This window comes from Neolamprologus brichardi, chromosome 14 (assembly GCF_056152115.1).
Source record: "Neolamprologus brichardi isolate AB-2024 chromosome 14, ASM5615211v1, whole genome shotgun sequence".
Lineage (NCBI taxonomy): Eukaryota > Metazoa > Chordata > Actinopteri > Cichliformes > Cichlidae > Neolamprologus > Neolamprologus brichardi.
Window position 1 is genome coordinate 20,927,625 of NC_142117.1, and position 5,851 is coordinate 20,933,475.

A 5,851-nucleotide genomic window follows, 5' to 3' on the forward strand; every position below is an offset into this window, starting at 1 on the left:
ACAAGTATCATTCCGCCAGTCATGCACACACTCAGAGCTTTTATCTATACCTAAGTGCTTTGAAACATTCACAAACTCACACTCTGATTAATGCATCAGTACCTCGCCCAAGGATACTTGGGATTACTGGAGGAGTCAGGGATCAATTATCAGGGATTGTCTAACACAAAGTGTTTAGAGCAGTCTGGAGCCTGACTTTAGGTTAACAGGGATTGCTTATACATAGGATTACCTCAGTATTTGAAACCTTTGGCATGGAAACTTTGATTTGAACGGATGTGGTAAGACAAGAGTTTTATATTAGGATTGCTGCAGATGTGAAAACACTTGAGCCATAAACGTCAGGAGTTTGCATATATTACGAGCTTCTTGCCTGCCAATCATAACTCAGTAACTGTCACGGCCATGTTTCTGTGGAAAAACAGTAAAAAGCAGAAAAGAATTTTCTAAGGCCTCCTTATGTTTATGTTCTTATGATTTTCACACCATCAGAAAGTTCCTTTGTACAATTGCGCAAAGCCAGAATCGAGTGTAGTAAAAGATAGAAAACATGTGAGTGCACATAGTAAGAGTGGCACTAACACGGCTGTGAAAAAAAAAAAACTGGTCCCTTTTCATACACATGTATTTAGGATTTCATCAAAAAGAATAAAAAGAATGGGGAAGAAGAAAAATGAGGTAGAAGAAGAATGAGGTAGAAGAAAAATGAGGTAGAAGAAGAATGAGGAAGAAAAAGAAGCACTATAAAAAATTTTCAGTTACATCTGATTAATTTAGTTGGGGAAGGAAAAATTTCCTTTTAATCACCAAATGCTTTTATTTATAGCAGTCAAAACTAAATACACAAGCCTGGCACGGCAGCGGCAAAGTTTTGAGATAAAGTGAATTCTGACCTGGATGAATAATTTCTCAACTGGCACAGGCACAATGCTAAATACTAGTACAGAGCTGATTTCTCCCCACTTACCCTGACTCATCTGTGGCTGTGAAAATGCATTCTGGGAGCTGCAGTTTGAAATGCTCACTGACTGCCTAACAGCCCTGGGTCTTAATGGATGATGACTGGCTCAATGGTGACTGAGCAACTGTGGGACAACATGACAGTGATGTGGAGCGAAGGATGTGGGTGAAGGGCAAGTTAGAAGAAATTAATAACAGTAACATGAAGATGGGAAGAGAGGAGGGGGAGAAAAAAAAAGCTTTGAGCAATGCAGAGGTCCATAATGAAAAAAACATCTCAAAATTGTCCACAGGGGTTGTTGTTATTTTATTCCCCCTTTGGCTCTGTTCACTCCATCGTTCATAGGCATGACCCCAAAAGGACAAAAATGATCAGCTTGCATAAGAAATACAGTCATTCACATTCCTGCAGTTCATTCAACTCAGTCAGGAAAAGTTTAATATGTCCATAATGAAGAAAAAAAATGCAGGCACACTCACTATAGTCATCCAAAAAAAAATAAAAATACTCATAAACCAAAAAGATTTCTGTTATTCAAAAAAGCTGGCAAATCAAAGATAGTTAATAATGATCATACTGATTTTGGGTCAATTGTAATGTGTACATCACTGGGTGTTAGTGTGTCAGTGTGGGCATTAATCTGGTAGGGGCATAATGGTTAGATACAGCCATATGTGGGGGAGGAATAAATGGTCCTCTGTTTATATTTGTTTAAGGGACAGTGGCTCTGAGTTAAGCTGGAAGCTCCAGATGTGTGTGACTGTGTGCTCGTGTTAGCAGAGCCTTGTGTGTCTGTTTATCCGTCTGTACGAGCGGACAGATTGCTGACAAAGCTGCCATCGTCTAGTCAGCAGCTGTGCTCTAGTAATAGCAATAATCCAGTCAACCACATCTGTAAAATGGAGCAAACTGAGTATTTAGACAAGAAACAAATGAAACGCAGTGCCACAGTTTGGGTAACTATGATTGCCTGTTTTTATATAAATTGTTAAAGGAAATGTAAATAGTAAAAAAAAACAACAACAACAACAACAACAAAAAAAACTCCAACTTACTCTTATTATTTTATTTATTTAATGATAATGAAAATGCACTAAAAAACAAAAGCACAGTTCCATCACATTTAATGAAAATCGTTAGCTTACCTATGAACATGTAATGAGACATCACACCTTTTCATTGAAGTGTATGCAAGTGTTTCCACAACTACAAACACTGAAGACAGTCTCAAACACATCTGACCAGACTCATGGCCGCTACTGAGCATCCTTATACAGACTATATTGGGGGTAGACGTACTTAACACAAAGTCCTAAAAATGTATGATATACTGATGAAGTCTTCAGCTCTGTCCTCAATTTATCCCACGTTGAAACGACTGCAAAGCATAAGAACTTTAGGCACCCGTGAGTCATATTTGTGCATATAATGTCTCTGAAAGGGAGTAAAGTGCAGGCTAATGACTAAATGAGGCTAACACTAATGGAAACATGCTGGAAAATATCAGCAAAGTTGTAAAGGGAGTGATCCAGCCTGAGGTTTCCTCCCTAAAGACAGAAATACAGCAGGCCATCGCACCAGTAAAAGCTGAAATAGACGCATGTAAGGCACAACTGGCTGACCACAAAGAGGATTTAAATACACTGGTGGCATGAATTGATTCATTGGAAGCCAGTTTGTGATAATGCCAGGCTAATGATAATGCAACGCTACCAGTGCAGACTGTATATTTAAAACAAACAACAACAACAACATAACAAAACAAAATAAACTCATGAACGTAGCAATGGTGATATTATTTGAATTGAATTAGTGAAATCTGTAGCCTATCCAGGATCACACTGGCAGAGAGATTGCCAACACTCTGGCCTTAACATACATGTTACTTGACTGTGGAGTAGCTAAAGGGAACCCAAGGAGGGGAGAGCATGCGCAGAAAGGTACAAGCTGACCTCTTGTCCCTTCTAATAACTAGTGTAAATTCATCATGGTCTCACAGTATCGGCCAATTCGTCATTTGAACTTTACACTATACAGGTGGTGGGCTGTGCGTAGCTATGGGATTTGTGAACATTATGGCCGCCACCACCACAACACCAGCATCCAAGTGGATGCTTATAAGACTGTCTTTGGTCAATCTCAAGTTGCCACTTCAAGAACTGCAGTTTCTTTTTTTAAACTTCTGTGTTGGCTTTATTTTTCCAAGAGGTTGCTGCTTGGTCTTCAAGGGTAGGTGGTGTCTGTGCTTCACTCTGGTCGCTTTCCAAACAATTATTAAAGTTGGTCTGATTTAAAACTGACCTGCAGTGCACTGACAAAAGTAGCATCATGAATTACTAAGACAGAAAAGAAGCTGAGATTTTCAGGTTGCATCCTGCAGCACGTTCCACTCTGAATCACTTGAAAAGCTTAAAGCACTCAGCAAATCGAGACAGCAGGACAACAGTTGGCACTTTGGGCGGGGAAATCTGCAGAAGTGTGGCTTCCCTCTAACCCACAGTGAGGCCATCCTGTATGAGTGGAAGTGAAAAATGAATAATTTCAAGGAGGGACTTTTCCCTCTTGTTCCCTTGGATTAGTTGGGAGCAGGAATCTGTTGCTGACCTTAGACTGAATTCTCAGGCTAGCTCTATTAATAGCCCAGACACCAGCAAGCACAAGACTCCTAAGTCAGCAGCCTGAGCTTGCTCGATAGGCCCTCCTTTAGTCTGGCTCTAGATGGACCAGGCAGTTGATTAGAAAGGAAAACAGGCCTCTCGCCCCACATTCTCCACTCATTCAAGTGAGTCAATCTTAAACAAAGTACAATACAGCACATGATCTTAAACTTCAGCATATCCTGCACATTTATGAGAAAACAACATCTGTGACTACCATGAATGTCTTTCTAAACAGGGTAGTCACGTCACTGCACAAAGCTTCAACATTAGCGTCAGATGATAACACTGCAGAGAAGGGGGCACCCCCTTTGGCACGACTCCCAGTCAATCTGGGCAGTGATGCAAAAGAGAAAGAGAGAGACACTGCTATGCCATAACCAAAGAGCTCATTTAGGGCGAGGAAACTGGGCTTCAGTCTCCACAGAGTCTGAAAAACAGAACGTTATTCAGAGATCATTGGTGTGCTGCAGCTTGAGAGCCAACAGGAACAAGCTGGTAAATCACTCAAAAAAAAAAAAAAAAAAAAAAAACTTGCTTAAACTCCACAAATGATTCACAGCCTTTGACAGGTCTTAGAGACATGCTTTTAGACAAGCCAAACTTCCATCATGCTATGAACTGTGGTTTATGATGACAGAAATTTATTGTTTAAACTTCTTTTGTGTCACCAAACTTGAGTTCAGTTTTTTTTTTTTGCTTTTCTTTTAAAAGCACAAGGGATTGGTCCACATTGCCTTGGGATGTTACAAAATCCTGAGACATCTTTATTTTTCCCTGGACAACTTGTGCTGTAGTCTTCCCAGTAAAAACAATGTCATAACCAAAGTGGCTGAGAGGGAAAGGCCACAACTGTCATTTCACATAAACATGGACTCAGAATTACATCTTACTGTCCGCCTCCAAAGTTCTTCCTTATTGTTTTAGAAACCAACCGAGAAGAAAATCACACTACTTAAGAGGGATGTATGCTCTGTCATAATGGCATGTTGCAACCCAAGAAAATATCCAGCAGGGGTTTGTGGGAGGGAGAGAGTGAGGGGTGGGGGGCTGGGGGGGCTCTGCAACTGACAATCAGACTTTCACACCTACTTTACGCCATGACTCGTTTTTTCCGCTCGCTACACATCTGCACTTTAAATGTGGTCCAGTGCAACCCTATGAACACCTCCCTGGAGAGATTTGCAACACTCGACTTCCAACGTGGTCAGACAGTAAGGGCTCTGAGACACCGCAAACCAACTCTTACAGTGCTACTTAATGTTGACAATGCCTGAAATACACACTCGTGGTGCATTCATTACCCAGAAACATATAATAACTTTGACTTAAAAGAACAACAGTAAGATTGTAAAGTGCAAAATGCATCAAAGACTGAAACAACTGCATTATACTGCTAACACAGCACTGGCTCTTTGCAAGCAGCTGTGTGCACAGCTAACAAAGAACCCATGAGTGTTTTGCACTTTGTGACAGCAGCTGACTCACAGTCATATTAACAATAAAGACTCAATAAATAAATGCATTAAACCCTCATCAGGCAGGTTCGGCTGATGCTACATTTAACAGTTAGTAGCCCTGTCCAAAGTGTACCCTGCCTTTCACCCTATTACAGCAGGTGACCCTGAACTAGATAGGAGGTTAATGTGGATACATGGATAGACTAAATACTAAAAATAAAGCCACTTCCTGTATATTTTTGTTATATATAAGTTAGTTATGAGTAAAGAATCTCGTGTCAGTTCTCATTCGGTCTGAATTTTTATTTCAGCTAACGGGCCCTGGTTCTGCCGGAGGTTTCTTCCTGTTAAAAGGGAGTTTTTCCTTCCCACTGTTGCCAAAGTACTTGCTTATAGGTGGTCGTCTGATTGTTGGGGCTGCACCTTGAGGTGACTGCTGTGGTGATTTAGCGCTATAGAAATAAAACTGAATTGAACGAACTGAAACATTTTTAGCACACAATTTTAGTCAACTGTAAAAACCTTGCTCAACCGTGACTCGTGCTTTCTGCCCCCTCTGCGGTTTACATAGTTTTCAGTGTGTTTTGTAATTCGATCTCACACACATTCACAAGTTAAACACAGAGTGCTACTGAAACACGCAGCACTTCTCACAGACGTAAATATCACAAACAGCGTCAAAAAGGGGGAAGCTTGTTAACAGGTGGACTGGAAGTGCAAGGACACTGAGGGCATCTATTTACTGCCCTGTGAGATGGCTGAATACAGGAGAA